This window comes from Manis pentadactyla, chromosome X (genome assembly GCF_030020395.1).
Source record: "Manis pentadactyla isolate mManPen7 chromosome X, mManPen7.hap1, whole genome shotgun sequence".
Lineage (NCBI taxonomy): Eukaryota > Metazoa > Chordata > Mammalia > Pholidota > Manidae > Manis > Manis pentadactyla.
The window spans coordinates 107,125,671-107,145,092 of NC_080038.1; the positions used below are offsets into that span (position 1 = coordinate 107,125,671).

The window sequence follows — 19,422 nt, forward strand, 5'->3', positions numbered from 1 at the left end:
TGCAGATCCTGGATTGAAATCTGTTTTAGTGGTAACTGAACCCTTGCTTCTTGTCTCCTGCTCACTGGGAAAGGCATATTAGCTCCAATAGGCCAAGCCATGCTCCTACTCTGGCCACTCACGCATTTTTCTTCTGCCATTCCAAACCAAGGAGCTGACAGGTCTGCAAATCTGTTTGATTCAATTCTGAGAAGTGAATGGTCTGTTTTTTATATGCCGCATCGGAAACCAGATTTTAATAGAGTTGATTTTAAGGTAAAACCTATTATTGAGTTCCTACAATGTGTCTAACTTTCTCTGGGAGACCAAGAAAAAAGTATTTGCCTTTATTATATTATATATTTATATATAATTAATAAAATACATAATATATTTCTTTATAATTAACTAAATATATAATCTATATTTATAATTTACATATATAATCTATGCAATTTATATATATAATTAATTATATAGAATGAACCACAGTATAGAGGTCTTGCCTTGTACTTCACAGATCAAATTCATGCACATTCCTCGCTGACTCCTTGTACTAACCCTGTGAGGTAGGAGTAGTTATCTTCCCAAGGGGAGAGATGAGGCTTAGACCAGTTAGGTGATTAGCTCCCATTTTCTTCCCATCCCTGGGACCTCCAGGACCCTTTGGAGACTGAGTCTGGACGGACCCATTTAAGTGTCTTTCATCACTGAACTGTTTTGCCAGCAAAAGAAAATGGAAATGTGATAAAGGGCCTCTTGTCTCATCTCTTGCATGTAAGAGAAGATGAAGACATGAAGCTTCTATAAACATTTGCCTGACTCTTCCAGGTAATTACATCCCCACTTTGGCAGAGGGAGCAGTACCTATTATACCAAGTGGCATTTGCAGTTCATGTGCTTTTGATCTTCTGGGAACTTAGTATTTGAAGGTGAGTGTTGCCTCTTGATCCGAATAGGCCCAAATGACAATTTTCTCTCTTCTAAATCTCTGAGGGCAGGGTGCTGTTTAGCCATCTCAAGAAGCACTGATATTTTCCTGTGCTATTTTCAAGTCACTCAGCAGTGGCTAAGGGAAAGTGGCACTTAGAGTAAGCATTTGTCATTCATTAAACAGCAAATGCCTTTAATAATACTAATTGTAGTCTGCTTCCCTGCCTCCCCATCTCCATTATAAACAAACAGGCAGGAGGAAGAGGAGACAATGTAATCTCCTGAAGAGAGATTCAACACTCAATTCAATTTATATTTCTTTAGTTAATGCAAACACAGTGGAAGGCTTCAGTGTGCCTGGCACTACGCTACTCACGTTTGGAAGATGTGAAAGAACAGGCTCTTACCTTTATCATCTCTTGCCTAGACCATGCCAAAGCCTTATAACTCATCACCCTGACTCCATTCTCTGCCCCTTCAGTTTGTCTGCTATGCCACCCCCAATTTATTCCATGAAACACAAAATGTCACCTCCTCAGAGCAGCCCTCACTAACCACCCTCCCTAAAGCAATTCCTTCATATTCTTTTCTCTATTGTACTCTTTTGTTTTCACGATTTGTAGTTACATATTCTTTGTCTTACTGGGTAATCATCTATTCTGTCCAATTAGCTTTAAAGCTCAAGTGCACGGATTCCATCTGTCCTTTTTTCCTAGCACCTGCACCTGGCTAAGTTCATGGCACACCTGGGTGCTTGATATATATTTGATGAATGAATGAATAAACCTTCCATAATACTCTTTCATCTCTCTTCATCCCAACCTCAGTTCTAGCCATACTGAGTGATACTCTCTGAATTTCCCTTTTATGATCTTTGCACATGGCTTCATTCCACTCTCTCCACTTAATAAACTTCTCAGCGTCAGCACCTTGCTCATAGGTCTCCTTCTCTGTGAAGTCTTCCCCTAATAGTCTCAGCTCAGAAAGCTAGCCAATATCCCTGAGTTCTCTGCTGGAACTTGGATCATATTTCTTCAGTGTCACCCAACTGCATGACTGTGTTCCTGCCAGCAGGTGGGGTGGCTTGATTCTTGCCTTCTCAACACTCACACAAGGTCTGGAACATGTCAGGTATTCAACAACATGGATGTTTAATGAGCAAATACAACCTAACTACGGAGGATTGGCATGGTCATGGAATGAAATACTGTATTATGTGGTACTGATTTGATGCTTTGGGATTTCAGAAAGAGCTCAGCGAGGGCTGGAAATCTCAGAGGTTTCACGGAGGACGTAGCTCTTACACAAGTCCTTGGTGGATGAATTAAATATGAGCATTGTCCAGGGCAAGAGCCCTGACATCTTCTTACTTCAGAGCTCAAGAACAAAGGTGGTGAGACAGTGGTGCAAGGCATATTTTCCAGACTATCGATATAGGGATTAGAGGTGAACTAAAATTCCGAGGTAGTATCTCATAACCTCAGTTTCTCCATCTTAAAAATGATCTTAAACACTTGCTGCCCATTTGTCACTTAAGAGGCTACCATGGACAAAAAGAGTATGTCTTTTCAGATGGTGTCACTGGTGGTGCTGGACTAATCATTATTGCTACAGGAAGATCTCTGCCTACTTTAGTAAGGCACAGCTGTGGGGGAAACTGAAGGAAACTGAAACTGGGGGGGAAATGCATCCCAGGGAAAAGTGAGAATGAAAGGAACTCCCTCACTTCATACTCTATTATGTGCCAGGCTCTATGCCAAGAGATGGTACAATAAAATAATTATAATAGTTTTGAATACTTAATATGTCCCAGGCACTTTGCCAGGTACTGGGGCAACACTATTACTACCACTGCTTCTTATAGTAATAAAAATGGAGGCAATAAGCAGTACCATTCATTGAAATGGCACTATGTGCCAGATGCATGGGTTATAGTAGTGAAGAGAGAGGACAGTAAAATCACAGTAATTTGAGATTTGAAGTAAGTATAATTGGATAATATATAGTTGACTCAGAGTCTAGTTTTATCTCTTGCATTTGAAACTAATCGGATCTATTGCATTTCTAGTGGGCTATGTTATGAGAAGCCTTATAGTATTCTCCTGTAGAGAAAACTATCTCCTCCAGAGGTTTGCCTGAGAGTGTACAATTAGGGAATCACTCCTTTGCTTTAAGGCATTGCATTTCTAAAATTACCCCTGGAAGGAATAATCAGTCACATAACTAATAGCTAGTAACACCTTAATGTGGATTCTTTGCTTGAGAAAGTTGCTATGGCCTTGGGAGTAAAGAGATGTGTCTCTAGGACAGGAAAGATGTGATGGAAGGGAAAGGAGAGGCCTGGTGTCTAACTTTGGAAATCTCTTTTATGTATCCATGCCCACCTTTACACTATGTATTTAGAGTAAAATGGGTTCCCTGCATTGTCTCTCTACATATAGGCTTACCCAGATGCCTAATAACTTTCCTAATGCCTTGCACTCTTCCAGTCACCACTGATCCCACTTGACCCTCACAGCTTTAGCCTCAGCCTCACTCCAGGCTCTGAGACCAATCCTTTCTTTTTATGCTGGTTGTTGGTCCTACTCTGCCATTATTCCGGAATAAGTAACTAACGATGGAGTTTCTGACATCTCTTGAGGATGTATTATTGGAAAGATCCCTTCTCATCACCCTTTACCTTTATACTTGGCAGACTGCACTTATCTGCCATTAAACTAAGCCAAGAGATGAGGTTAGCTTTCCCAGCATTATGTACTGGCCTTGAGGTGTATTCTTAACCAAACAACATGAAACCAGCCAGCACTCTATGAGTGAACCTCATTCCCAATGTAGTTCCCCAAGCATGAAAGACTGGGAATGGTCTAACAGGCTGCCTCAGGGGGCTTATCATGTTCTTTCTTTTCTGTGCTGTTAGCTAGAGGAGATTGTCTAATGGGATCTGTGGCATTTGTGGGCTTAAATGATGTGATTTAAAGAGCTTAATCAATGGGCTGGGCAGAAAGCCAGGGCACAAAGTGGTATTGCCAAATCCCATCCCAGATCACTCCCCAGCTCAGGGCTTTTTTTCCCACATAGCTAGTAAGTGGTGGAAATGGGATTAGAGCCAAGCTTCTGACTCCAGAGTCTACATTCTCAACTCCTTCAATGAAGGTAGATTCTTTTGTATGTGTTATATATAATGCCTGTAATAGTGCTAGGATTAGTAGATATTCAGTGTTTCAATCTAATAAACACTTGTTAGGCACTTATTATTTGTCAGACACAGAGCACTTGGTAGTGGAAAATACAAATATACATGTATCAGTGACATAGTCCTTGCCTTCAAGTCCAGAGGGAGAGACAAAAATGAAAATCAGTTAATGTACTACAATGTGATAAAGGTTCTACTATATAAGAGGGACACAAAGGAGGAAGTGTTCAATTCTACCTGGGGAGGTAATTGAAGAGGAAATATTTGGGCAATGTCTCCAAAGGTTGGTAAGAGTTTGCTAGAGAGCAATGTAGGGATGGTCATTCGATGGACACAGTATGTATTCAGGTGTAGGTATATAGAACACTATGGTTTGTTTGAGAGCACATAGACTCTCTATTCTTCAAACCTCTCAAGAATCTGCCATCTTAGGGCCTTTGCACATGTGGTTCATTCCTAAAAACCTCTTCCACTAAATCTTCAGTTTCCTTTTTATCATGTAGGTTTCAGATCAAATGACACCTCCTCAGTAAGCCTTCAAAGACCACATTTTCTAATGTAGCAATCCCCTCACATGTCACCTGCTATGTCATTATGCTGACATGATTTTCTTTAAGAACATATCACTATTTGAAATGACCATTGTTGATTATTTTAACATTTAGCTCTTTCATTAAATGTAAACTACATAATAATAAGAACCTTATCTGTCATATTTACTACTTTATACCCAGAGCGTGGCACACAGTAGGCTCTCAATAGATATGTATTGAATAACTACATGAAATAGTGATGGTCTAGAAATGGGGCAATGCTTTGTCATTGAGCTCTGCTATTGTTCGTATGTTTAACCTTCTCTCCATGCAGCCATGTGCTCAGGCAAGGAGTCCCTCCTTCATCTCAAGGAAAGAGTTTTAGTAAGTCTAAGACTAACTCTATATTGGTAATTCCATTTCTTTGGCCAGTGATTGACCCAGATTTGAGCATCTGATGCAATTCTGGCCAATGAGATGTGCTGGAGGGCTTCTGAGAAAGTTTTTTCCTTAAAAGATGTAAAAAAAGAAATATTTCCCTTTTTTGCCTCTGAATGTTATCATTTGCATGTGACACTAGAAACTTTGGCAGCAATCTTGGACTATGAGGAGAATCAACCGTAAAGATATAGCCTACATTCTGAGGATGGCATAAATTGGGTCCTTTATGATATCTTTGAACCACTGAATTAACCAATCTGGAAGCTGCTGAACCTCTAAATTTCTGGTCATGTGAGATTAAAACTCACTTTTTGTTAACCCAGTTTTAGGCATGTTATTCTGTTACAAGCCAAAGACTTCCTAAGTGACAACGTTTTCTGGAAAATTTCCAAAATTTAACCACAAATAAGTAGAAGACCTGACCTGATTACTAATTATAGAGGACATTAAGATAGTTTGAAATATCTACCAATTAAGTCATTCAGCTCAGGTAGTGTCACAGCTGTATATAGAACTTTTAAGAAATACAGATGATTACCTTGGTATTACAAATATTTCAGAGTATAGAAAAAGAACACTCCTCAATTAATTCTACAGAGCTAGCATAATCTTAATATCAAAACCTGATAAAGATACACAAAAATGAAAATCCTAGACCAATTTCAACCATAAAAATAATCTCCCAAAATCTAAATAAAATATTAGCAAGTTAAAAAGAGTAGTTAATTTGAAGAATATTACATTATGGCCAAGTGGGATTTATCCAATAAATACAAGCATGCTTCAATATAAGGAAAATTTCAATACAATTCAGCAATAAGTCAACAACTTAAAGAAAATATGACTATATAAATAGATGAGAAAATAATTTGCTTTAATTCAGCACCTTTTTATTAAAAAAAACTCTAAATGAAATTAGAACAGAAGTAAACTACCTATACATGAAAGACTACTTCAAATCAATAATAAATATCACAATAAATTGTGAAATACTGGACCCAATTCCATTAAAATCAAGAACAAAATAGAGATTCCACTATCCACACTACTATTCAATTTTAAGGTTCTGATTAATAAGAGTAAGTGACAAGATTACAAATTTAACAGGTGAGACAAAATTAACTACATGCATTTTATATACCTTTTATTATATCATAAAGCATATGAGAAACTTTACAAACATCTGTTAGAACTAACAGGAGACTTTAGTAAGGTGACAGAATGCAAGAAAATATACAACTATCGATAGCTTTAAAAAGTTTAATACAGAAATCATCACCACTCAGAAACTGAACTGGAACAAATACAAAGCACAACAGTGACAATATCTTAAGCTATTCAGGAGTAAGGAACAGGATCTCTGTAAAAGAAGATATTGAAGGGGATGAAACAAGACCAAAGAGAATAAACAGCAAAGCACACTATGTTGCTGAATAGAAAGACTCAACTTAATAACAATATAATTTCTTCCCAAGTTAAGATATAAATTACAAGAAGTATCTTTATTTAGGTTTTATGTGGAGCTGGACAAAAAATACAGTTTAAATGAAAATATAAATGTGGAAAACTTTCCACAAAAAATTCGGTTAAGGAAAAAAGGATGTTATAAAATGTGTTAGCATAAGGAACTCCAAAAACCCATCTCTCCACTAATGCAATGATTAACCTAGAAAAGATCATCAAAATCAACTTTTTCTGATCTCTGGAATCAAAAAAGAACTTACAATAAATCAGAGTAGTGCTTAATGAAGAAAGAAGCTACTAAATAAGAGTTTTGTGGCATTTTTACTGAACTGCTTACCAGCCTTGGCACTTTAGCTTGGAGATAGCCAGGGGGACAGTAGCTCACACTCTTAATGTGGCTTGCTGGTGCCAAGGGGGGCAATATGGACTCTGTTCTCAAAGAATTGTGATTGTGTATTTTGACAGGTCACTAGACATGTGTTGAACTGCTGCATGAAAAAGAGGAATCGGCTCAGAGGATTGCTTTTGTTTTACTTCCCCTGGGAATTTTGTCAATTGTAGTAGCCTCCCCAACAGTGTTTGCCAAAATGCTGAGCAGCAGATTTGAGCAGGTAGAAGAAAGAATCAATCAACCTGAAGCTGTATCAGTTGAAATTATCCCATCTGGAGAGCAGAAAGTAAAAAAGAATGATGAAAAATGAATAGCACCTTAGAGGTATGTGAAACAGTATTAAGTGTACCACCAGATGCATAATGGAAGTCCCAGAAGGAGAGGAGAAAGAAAGTGGCAGAGAGTATATTTGAAGAAATAATGGCCAAAAATTTCCAAAATTTGATTAAATATGTGAATATATATCGAAGAAGGTCAACAGACTCCAAGAAGACCAAATTCAAAGAGATTTCACATTGAGACACATTATAATCAGACTCTCAAAAGACAAAAAGTGAATCTTGAAAGCAGCAAGAAAAATGACTTGTCACAGACAAGGGATCCTCAATAAAATTAACAGCCAATTTCTGAAGAGATATTTCACCTACTTGTACTATGAGAGTGCATAGTGAGTGAGTACAACATGCACCCAAGATTGAGTACCATTACTATAGGCAGTAACTGGAGCTGAGAGGAGTGGATGTGATAATCAGAAAGAGAGCAAAAAGATCAGGGGAACTGGAGAGGAAATTTCTACTTAGAGTGGTAAAGGGTCTAGAGCTCCACTGTCCAGTATAGTAGCTGCTAGCCATGTGTGGTCATTTAAATTTAAGTGAATTAAAATGGAATAAAATAGAAAATTCAATTCTACAGGTGCACCAGTTCACATTTCAAGCACTTAATAACCACAGGTGACTCATGGATACCACATTGGACAGAACAGATATACAGCATTTTCATCATTACAGAAAGTTCTATTGGACAGTGCTAGATGATTTCAATGTCTCTTTTACCTCTAAAATGTCTATAATACAGAGGTCTCTTTCACATTCAGAGTAGAAATATATAGTATCTATGTTAAAATGTGAGTGCTCAATTTGCATAATGCATTTTCATGGCTATAGACATCTGATGTTTTTATTTTTGTAAGGTCTTCAACTCTCTATTCACTTGTCTTTGATGACCATGAGATTTATGTAGAACTGTTGGCAGCTGGATTGAATCAATGCTTTTCATTTTCACTAGAGTGAAGACATGAGTGAAAAATATGTATTTGTCTCCCTCAAGTACCTCAGCTGCATGGGGGAGTTTAAATCTGTTGCTCAACACTCATTGTCACTTTGTCTGCATGATGTTCCTTGAACTAGTCAAAGGAAAGATAGAATGGGATGACAGTAATCTTGGCAAATAATAGGCAGTGTAATTGGTTAAAAGTCTTGCATCTGATTATTAGTCTTGGGGCTAGCTTTTATCTCAGATCCCACAGGGTATGAGAAATGAATTTCTCCTTTCTGTTACCCCTTCATTTTGGAATCTAAAGTTCACATAGGAGCTTTTTGGCCAAATCCTCCTTGCAGAGGGACTTTTTTTGATAAGTAATTTTTTAATTAAAGTATCATTGATGTACAATCTTGTGATGTTTCCAAATACACAACACAGTGGTTCAACATTCACCCATATTATCAAGTCCTCACCCCCCTCCAGTGGGGTTACTGTTTATCACATAGTAAGATCTTTTTTATTAAGGTATTATTGATATACACTCTCATGAAGGTTTCACATGAAAAAACAATGTGGTTACTACATTTACCCATATTATCAAGTCCTCACCCATACCCCATTGCAGTCACTGTCCATCAGTGTAGTAAGATGACACAGATTCTATTTGCCTTCTCTGTCTACACTGTCTTCCCCGTGAACCCCCATACCATGTGTACTAAACATAATACCCCTCAAGCCCCATCTCCCTCCCTCCCGACCCACCCTCACACACCCCTCCCATTTGGTAACCACTAGTCCCTTCATGGAGTCTGTGAGTCTGCTGCTGTTTTGTTTCTTCAGTTTTGCTTCATTGTTGTACTCCACAAAGGAGGAAAAACATTTGGCACTTGTCTTTCTCCGCCTGGCTTATTTCAATGAGCATAATATCCTCCAGCTCCGTCCATGCTCTTGCAAATGGTAGGATTTGTTTCTTTCTTATGGCTGAATAGTATTCCATTGTGTATATGGAACACCTCTTCTTTATCCATTCATCTACTGATGGACACTTAGGTTGCTTCCATATCTTGGCTATTGTAAATAATGCTGCAATAAACACAGGGGTGCATATGTCTTTTTGAATCTGAGAACTTGTATTCTTTGGGTAAATTCCAAGGAGTGGGATTCCCAGGTCAAATGGTACTTCTATTTTTAGATTTTTGAGGATCCTCCATATTGCTTTCCACAATGGTTGAACTAGCTTACATTCTCACCAGCAGTGTAGGAGGGTTCCCCGTTCTCCACATCTTCGCCAGCATTTGTTGTTCTTAGTCTTTTCGATGCTGGCCATCCTCACTAGTGTGAGGTGATATCTCATTGTGGTTCTAATTTGCATTTCCCTGATGATTAGTGATGTGGAGCATCTTTTCATCTGTCTGTTTGCCATCTGAATTTCTTCTTTGGAGCATTAGCTGTTCATATCCTCCTCCCATTTTTTAATTGGATTATTTGACTTTTGGGTGTTGAGGCATGTGAGTTCTTTATATAGTTTGGATGTTACCCTATTGATGGATATGTCATTTACAAATGTATTCCCCCATATTGTAGGATGCCTTTTTGTTCTGTTGATGGTGTACTTTGCATACAGAAGCTTTTTAGTTTGATGTAGTCCCATGTGTTCATTTTTGCTTTTGTTTCCCTTGCTTGAGGAGATGCGTTCAGGAAGAAGTTGCTCATGTTTATATTCAGGAGATTTTTGCCTATGTTGTCTTCTAAGAGTTTTATGGTTTCATGACTTATATTCAGGTCTTTGATCTATTTCGAGTTTACTTTTGCATATGGGGTTTAACAATAATCCAGTTTCATTGTCTTGCATGTAGCTGTCCAGTTTTGCCAACACCAGTTGTTGAAGAGGCTGTCATTTACCCATTGTATGTCCACGGCTCCTTTATCGTATATTAATTGACCATATATGGTTGAGTTTATATCTGGGCTGTCTAGTCTGTTCCATTGGTCTATGGTTCTGTTCTTGTGCCAGTACCAAATTGCCTTGATTACTGTGGCTTTGTAGTAGAGCTTGAAGTTGGGGAGCATAATCACCCCAGCTTTATTCTTCCTTCTCAGGATTGCTTTGGCTATTCGGGGTCTTTTGTGGTAGTAAGATCTTATAGAGTCATTAATTGTCTTCTCTGTCATGTAATACCATCCCCATGACCTACCTATATTGTGATTGCAAATTATAGCACCCCTTAATTCCCTTCTCCTTCCCCACCCACCCTCCTTAACCCCTTTCCTTTGGTAACCACTAGTCCCTTCTCGGTGTCTATGAGTCCACTGCTCTTCTATTCCTTCTGCTTTGCTTTGTTTTTATACTTCACAAATGAGTGAAATCACTTGGTATTTGTCTCTCTTTGTCTGGCTATTTCACTGAGCATAATACCCTCTAGATCCATCCATGTTGTTACAAATGGCAGGATTCCCTTTCTTTTTATGGCTGAATAATATTCCCTTATATATACATACCACTTTTTCTTTATCCATTCATCTGTTGATGGACACTTAGGTTGCTTCCATATCTTGGCTATTATAAATAGTGCAGTGATAAACAAAGGATTGTATATGTCTTTTTGAATCAGGGATCTTGATTTCTTCAGGTAAATTCTTAGGAGTGGAATTCCTGGGTCTAATGGTATTTCTATATTTCGTTTTTTGAGGAACCTCCATATTGCTTTCCACAATGGTTGAACTAATTTACATTCCCACCAACAGTGTAGGAGGGTTCCCCTTTCTCCTCATCCTCAACAGCATTTGCTGTTTCCTGTCATTTGGAGAGTGGTCATCCTAACTGGTGTGAGGTGGTATTCATTGTGGTTTTGGTTTGCATTTCCTTGATGATTAGCAATGTGGGGCATCCTTTCAGGTGTTTGTTGGCCATCGGAATTTCTTCTTTGGAGAAGTGTCTGTTCCGGTCCTCAGGGCAGATGGACATCTTTAAAAGGTTTTTTAAGTTAACAATTGGGGAATCTGGGTGAATTGTACATAGGAGTTCCTTGTACTGTTCTTACAACTTTTCTATGTGTCTGAAATTATTTTAAAATAAAAATTACAAAAAATTTACTTAAACTAGCAAATCATGAATTTTCATTAAAAGATCTAAACAATGTGAGTTAACTTAAAGAAATATTTGCAGTCTCTCCCCTACCCTGCATTTTCAAATGAATTTATCTTGTATATATACTTTTCTATCCAGTTTTCTTCACTTAATATTTGCTAAGAATTTCCCACACATTATTATGTGTAATAACACTTGGAATCTCCTGCCCCTCCTGCCACCAATTTGCCATGTGAGGACGTGGCTGTGCTAGGTGAGATTGAGACAGTATGTTTCTTACCATCATATGTTAAGATACCATATGAAAGGTCTACAGAATATTTCAGTGGGTCAGATGGCATATACAATAATGTACTTAACTAGTATCCAGTTTGGGGATATTTAGGGTTTCCTCTATTTAGCTCCACTTTTATAAATAAAGCTGTGATCAGTATTTTTGTACATAAAGATTTTTATATATATTCAGGGATATTCATTCAGTATAGCTTCCCAGAAGTCAAATTACTGGGTGAAAAAACATGAGCATTTTTCAAGATACATACTGCTGAACTTCTTTCTAAAATTGTTTTATTAATTTACCAGCCATTGCTTTCTAAAGGGAAAGAAATCAGAAAGCCCAGGAAACAGACATGTACCTCTGTTTTCTCATGTATAGTGTATAATCAATGATCTAAAGTCCCTTCCTTCTCACATACCGTAAGATTCTCTAACAAATGGGTATTGTGTAGTAAATGAAGTACATTTCATCTTGAGAGGAAGAAAGGTTGGGGAACCCTTTAAGTGATGACCTGGGACTTGCCATACTAACAGACATCGAAGCTGTCTGAACATTTGTCCATCTGTCTGTTTCAAAGCAAGACTAAATCAAAGAGGTCTTAAGTTTTACCTGTTAGTTTCTTCCATTTCTAAACAAGTGAGGAAATCAGTGTCTTGAGTAAAGCTGGCACTCATTAAAATGGTAAAGATCAATATTAGCTGCAGTTATCAGGAGGTGGTTAAGAAAGGCATGTGGAAGAGAGAAACTTGAGTTGGATCATAATGGCTGAGCATGAAGGCCAATGTAGGATTGGCGATCGGCACTGTCTTGGATATCACAGTGTTTGAGAAGAGAAGGAAGTATGGAGGAGTAGGGAATCTGGGCCTGTTTCTTGGTGGATATTGAACATCTGGCTGAGAAGCTAGGCCTTGAGCTTACAGGCATTGGGAAGTCATTCTAGGTTTAAACAGAATGTGATCAAGAGAGCTGCATATCATAAGGTGACTCCTATGGCTGTGTAAATGGTAAATTAGAGTAGGGGAGAATGGGACTTTTTCCATAAGATAATGGAGTCCCATCTAGAATGCTAGCAGTCAGAATGGAGAAGAGAAGAATTTTAGTTATTTTGAAGGAAGGAAAAACAGGACTTGGTAATGGTTAAACTATAGTGGGTGAAGTATAGAGAACCTCAATATGATATCCAAGTTGAAGTCTGAGTGATAGAAGAGTGGGACTGCTGCTCTCTGTGTAACTGAGAAGGCTCTTCACTAGGCTGGTTAGCAGGGCTTCGATATTTTTGGGCTAAAACTGAGTTTCTGCCAGACAGATTTCTATTTCTTCATGAGTTCCATTTTACTGCAAAGATGCTTATTTTGCCTTCTTCTTGGTCATCATCTGGCAGTGGCTTTAACATTTTAACTCTGTTTCTCTGTCCCAGAGGGTTCTGCCAAGTGATGATTTTAAATGCTTTAAATGCATTCAAGAAATTCTGCTGAGTATTCCCTTATAGTATAATCTGCTTCAGTGTGACTGCTTTGTAACTTTCTTGTCTTGTATATTGGGATCTCTAAAACCAGGTCACCCTTGTTGTTACGGAGGGGTTTTACTTTTGCATGAGGATATATTTCCTACAAAGCTGGTTGGTTCTCCACCACCCTGTCTGCCCCAACATACAAGGTTAGGACTTGAAATGTTACAATAGTACAGTTTCAAAACAAAAGATGAAAATGTATCAGGGCATTTACCTGGAAATAATGGTACATACTTCTATGTGTAAAATAGTGGGGTTTAAAGAATAGTGTCCTGGGAATTAGGAGACCTGGATTCTAGTCTCAGCTCTTTCACTGATTTGAAATACGAACTTGAACAAGTCACATTACCTCTTCTCTGTGTTTCCTTGTCTGTGGAATGAGGGAGATAAGAAGGAGAAAGCTAAGAACAATGCCAGCCCTAAAATCAACTAGTTACATAAATAATGCACTGTGCATAGTATTAGCAACATTTATGATACTTAAACACCACTTGGTTAGATACAGCACCAAGTAGGGACACACTAATCAGTCATGTGTTTACTCCCTAAAGATAGGCAAACAGGATGACTCAAGCTAAAGGAAATGAAGTTTGAGACTTAATTACTGGTTTGGGCTGTTTTTACAGCTGAAATAAACTAGATAATACAGATTGAATCAACTTTCAGTTTGACCTTAGAGTCAGTTCAGTATCAAATGCCTGTACTCCTAAGGTAGAAGAGAACAGGACCCCAAAATGGGGTTGCTCTGATTTTCTGAGCTCTGTACCTATAGCCTCTTGAGTGCTAATTTCCAGAAATAGCAGTCATACTGCTCAGAGCCATCCTAATGAATCATTGTGATTTCCATCATAAGGTGAACCAGCCCAAGATCTTTCCTTCAATAGAGACTCCGAAGAGTATTTTGTTCGAAGAGAGGGTTTTCATCTATTGTGCCCCTTCCAAGAATTGTGACTATTGCCAGAGTATCTTGATTGCCTACTAATGATCTCCTATGACTGTCATCCACAGCTTAAACTCAGTGCTTCTGAAATCTGCACAGCAGATCACCTGGAAGTCAGGCTACTCTGTGGACCCTATAAAATATTGCTATAAATTTCATCCAACTTCTTTAAACATTGCATCATTACCTCAATATGCACTGAGCACCATGTAAACAGAGGGGCATACTAACACATAAAATCTCTGCTCAGCAAATCTTTCATCTCCTGACTCAACTCAAGCCCCATCTCTTCATGCTGCCTGTTCTCCAAGCTACCCATCCTGTCTATGACCTCATCTCTGGATTAAATGCTGATGTGAATTGTGGTTTTCTTTGCTGTAAACTTTGGCTGTCTTCCAGAATTTTCTACCTCCAAGATTGCTTCAGGTTACAATTGACTTGACTTGCATTGTCTGTCCTTTCTCCCAGCAGTTTCCCTTGTGGGCAAATGGCTCTTACAGGTGGGATTGAGACAGTATGTTTCATATTATTATATGACTACAGGGAATTTTTAATAGCAGTTTAAAGTACAGACACGAGTATGTGACCACGGATGAATAAAAGCAAGCCACCAGTGACACCTGATATGCTTTTCTGAGGTGTTCTTTTGCTGCGGGTTCACTTGTTCTGCTGTCTGCCAACAGTAACTAAGGGATTTAAGAGGAATTTGTGACTGAAAAACCTGAAATGGAGAAAGTTCTCCCCATGAACTAAAATTGTTTCTGCAGATCAAGAAATGACTGCCACAGATTGATTTTGGTGGCAGACCACCTCGGTGCAACCTGAGGAACACTAGTGATTTGTGGACATAATTTGATGAATACCAGTTGATCAGGACATTTTTTAATGTTATTTATATCATTAGTCATCTTGTACTAGTACTTATAGTAAGCAGTTCTGTCAGTTATGTTTATAATTTACTGTGCCGTGTAAGACTTTTAGCTATCCTCAAATACTGGTATCTTAGGATACTAGTGTTCTAATTAAAAAGGCCCCCTTTGCCATTGTCTCTTCCAGATGAAATGTGTCTCTGGAGTCAGAAGTCAGGAGGCTTTTAAGTTCTCTCTTTAGTTTAATGGTCCCTGGTATTTATCTGGAGCTTTATGATTACCAATTTCTTTTACATACATCATCTCATTCAGTTATTTCACTTACTCTTGCCTACCTCACAGAGTGATTATCATTTACTTTTTCAAATAGATTAATATTTTCAGAATCAAAGAAATTAATAATTTTTTAATAATTAATAATTTACTCTAAGACCTAAGGACTTATAAATGGCCATATAAGGATTATAACCCAAATCTTCTGACTCCATGTTCTGGGCTTTCCCACTTGTTGGCCCATTCAGTGTAGAGAGCTGAAAGAATACTCTAGGAAATACATTGACTGAAGCAAAAGTCTTTGTGTGAATTACCTGTGCAGCCATCCCAGGCTGTACCTCACCTTGTATTTGAGGGCAGCACCACCATGTTTCAGTTGAGCTCCAGAGAGGATTCTTTCCTTGGCCATTTACCAAGTTGGATCATGCTTACAATCCTTTTAAGTGGCAGAAACCTTCCTGAGTACTATGGAGTGAATTATGTCCCCCAAATTCGTATGTTGAAGCCCTAACCTGTGGTGTGACTATATTTGGAGTAAGGGGGTAATTAAGGCTAAATGAAGTCATGAGTGTGGGGCCCTGATAGGATTAGAACTCAAATAAAACACACCAGGGAGCTCATTTGCTCTCTCCACCATGTCAGGACCCAGTGGAAAGGTGTTACCTTCAGTCCGACAAGAGAGCTCTTGCCAGAAACCAAATCAGCCAGCACCTTGATCTTGGACTTCCCCATCTCCAGAAGTGTGAGAACTAAATTTCTGTTGCTTAAGTCACCCAGTCTGTGGTGGTCTGTTCTGGCAGCTCAAGCTGACTAAGATATCCACTTTAGATTTCTTACCTTAAAAAAATATGAAAATCTGAAAGAGGGATCATTCACATTCCCATAGCTGTGCTGATGGGGACAGGTTGATGTCACCTATTTCTTTCTGGAGTGATAAATCTAAATTAATAGATTCCACTCATGGTAGGTACTGAGAGGTTGCCCTGGATCTGGGATTAGGAGGAGGTGAGGGGCTTTACTCGGTGACTTGGGGGTGATATTCAGTAGTGCTCTGCTCCCGGAAACTCAGTGCAGCCAACTGGGAATTTGTCCTGCCTCCTTGGTGGATGGGCCTAACAGACTTGTACAGGAATTTCTGATTTATGGTTAGATGGGACTGATATGGCTCTTCTCACACTTCTTCCTTAAAGGTGTTAAAAAGGTTGCACACAGTCTACATATTTATTGATGGGCTTTATATATATCACCCATTTATAATTTTGTTTTTTTATTCTGAGCAAAAATATTATTTTGAGCTCAGGCAAAAAAATGGCAATTTCATGACAAAGCCAGTTTCCTATAGCAGATTCTTCCTCAGCTTCTCTGGTTTCTCATTTTAGTATCCTTTTCTCTACTTGTACAAATTGCTGAACATTCCTCATTTTCTTATGTTTTTGGTGTGGTTATGTTACAGGAGTATTTTTACTTTATCTTATAAGGGTATATTAAACCTCTAAAGTTTATGGTTGATCTTGTTATCTTTATCTTTTTCCAAGTTTTTCTCTGATATAAGAATGTTCTTGAGGGGATGGGCAAGACAGAATGGTCAGCAGCTCATATGGTGTTCCCTGCTAGTGAGTTATTAGGCCAAGATAGAAGAAGGTACCAGCTATTCTCTTAGTATTTAAAAACTCAGTCCCACATGTGGACACCCCGGAGCCAACCTTATGGAAGACTATGAAAAGGGAAGTTTGGGGGCATATTTTTCTTTTTCTTTTTTATTGCCCTCCCACATTCACCCCCGCTTCCTGTGCCAAGGACAGAGCCTATGTGCCAGTGACATAGGACTTTTTACTCTGCCAAGTATCCATAAAGGTATTAGCTGATTAAAAGGCTTAAGGTATTACTACTCACAGGAAATACCTTGCCATTTTAAAAGGGGATTTTTAAAAACTTCAAGATCTATAGTAATGAATTTTTAATGGTGGAATTTTGAGGATAGCTATTTGTACTCTGAGGAGGAAAAGGTGGTCAAATGCTTGCTTTGTGTATTTGTTGGGATGGCCTAACACCCTGGGTGAGCAGGGAGCATGCATACATGTCCCTAGGTAGATGAAATCTCCTTGCACATGGGTTTACAGTGACGCTTCCAAAGTGATTCTAGTCTCAGAGACAGGGAAGCAGTGTGCTGTAGATGGCTCATACTGTCAAACAAGAGCCAATTGTTAAATTTCCAGGAATTTTGTAAGGTGGTTTTTAAACATAAGGATTATAAATTTAAACTACATCAACTTACAATTAAATAAATCATGTTAAAAACAAAGCAGTACTTAAAACTCATCACTTCTTAATTATTTTACAACATTTTACTGTAATCTATGCTCTTGAGGTTATTTACAACTCTCGTGTCTCTAGTGAAAATATTACACATATTAGTAGCTTGAAATTGGCCATTATGGGAGTATTTACAACATACAAATTGGCAAAATGCTATAAATCAGGGCAGGATTTATTGTTTTGTTCATGGTCTAAACTTAAAGAAATGAGGGTAAGGCAATTATACTTGAAAAAACTGAAAAAAATGATAGAGAAAATGTTAATAATGCAGACTAAACTTAAAAGTATGTCACATAGGGACTTCTGCTTCTGACCAAAATGGAAGAAAAGGGACTGAATTTGATGTCACGCTTGAAACAACCAAAGGAGGAGACTATTATAGGACACAATGGTGTTCCACACACTGGACATCAGCCAACGAATGACAGTTATTTCTGAGAGATGGGGAACAAGTGAGGAGAATCCTGTGATTGCCCCAGATTAGTGCCTTGAAAGAGTTTCCAGGCCCTGGTACAGGGAAAGGGCACTGAGACAGGGGTTGGTGTGATGAGTAGAGAGTCCTGAGAGTCCAGGGAAACCAAGGCAGCTAGACACACAGGATAGAATATTGGACAAGAGAGATTTCCACAGAGAGGTAACTTCAGGTATCCACATAGGGTCTCCCATAGGTATTAAGAACACTTTTCAGTGCATGTGGATGAGAGGACAATCCAAGGCAATAACGAACCATCAGAAGGGTTAGAGGGAACATGACCTGGTATTCATACAGAAAGGGGAAGAGATCCTATTGCTACTAGCCAGACTGGAAACCTTTATACATTTTGGGGCACTGGGGAAAAAGTTTTGCTTGGTAATGAGAAATAATTAGCCCTAGACTAAACAGTTCTCTGGTCCCATTTAATAAATTTAAAAGCCAAAGTAGAAAGGGTCACTGTCCATGTGACCTATCTGTGTCCCTAACAAAGCTGAAGACTATTTATAGGAATATGAAAATACTCAGCACAGAAGAAGCACTTCTGCAATGGTGGTATAAGGACCTCTGAAAATATGATCCTCCATAAAAATCAGTGAGAACACTGGCAAAACAGAATTGTTAAAAGGGACATTTTCAGAGCTCTGGAAATTAATCAAAGGCTTACAGCACTTTGAGAAACAGTTATTCTAGAAAAACAGCTAAATCTTGATAGGAACAGAGAACATTTTGTTTTCTCTAGTCCCGTGGTAGCCCTGAAAGCCTACAAGCTCAGAAACACATTAACCAAAAAAATCAGCCGCCTAGGAGCCACTGAAAATGACACAGTGGGGTTGGGGCTTTCCAAAGGCCCACCCCCAAGGAATTGTTACTATTTGACCTGTTTGGAAAATCTCTGGAAAAGCTCCATTCTCAGGGTCTGTCTTTTTTGACCTTACTTCAGAGCTTTCTCAGTGAGGAAAACCCTATCCCCAGGCTGTCAAAAGAAATCAGCTGCAATTCTTTAACACTATATAGTTTCCTGAGGCAGTTGGGGCAAAACAAGGGGCTGGACAAAATCTTAAAAGGAAAATATTGGGAAATGAGATGTCCAGAGAGGTCTTTGAAGAGCTCTAAAATTTTCCTTGGAATCTAAAAGGTGATGCACATACGCAGTGCTGTGTGTCGAGAAAAGACCTGAGAAGGGCCTGATCTTTCATGTAAAGCTAACCTTGAGGCTTTGCACGATTGGGAAATGAAGGTCAAGGCATAATTGTTAACTGCGTGCCAGGGCATTGAAGCTTTGCCCCAACACATGTAGAGCCCTTTGGCAAAAGCTGGGAGAATTTGTAGGTCAAGGCATTTAAAGAAATCTCTGTTCTATCATTGATCACAAAGACTTTAGTGGTCACAAAAACACAGAATACAGACTTTACAGAATTAATCCAGGAAATTCATTAAATAAACAGCAGCAGCAACAATAGCAACACATATTATTTGAAAT

General features: G+C 38.5%; 1 protein-coding gene across 1 annotated transcript in view; it reads right to left on the reverse strand.

Annotated features, from left to right (window-relative positions):
* The window catches only part of LOC118926105 (short transient receptor potential channel 5), a 41,818-nt gene that overhangs the window by 16,467 nt on the left and 5,929 nt on the right, over positions 1-19,422 (reverse strand). The window lies entirely within an intron of this gene.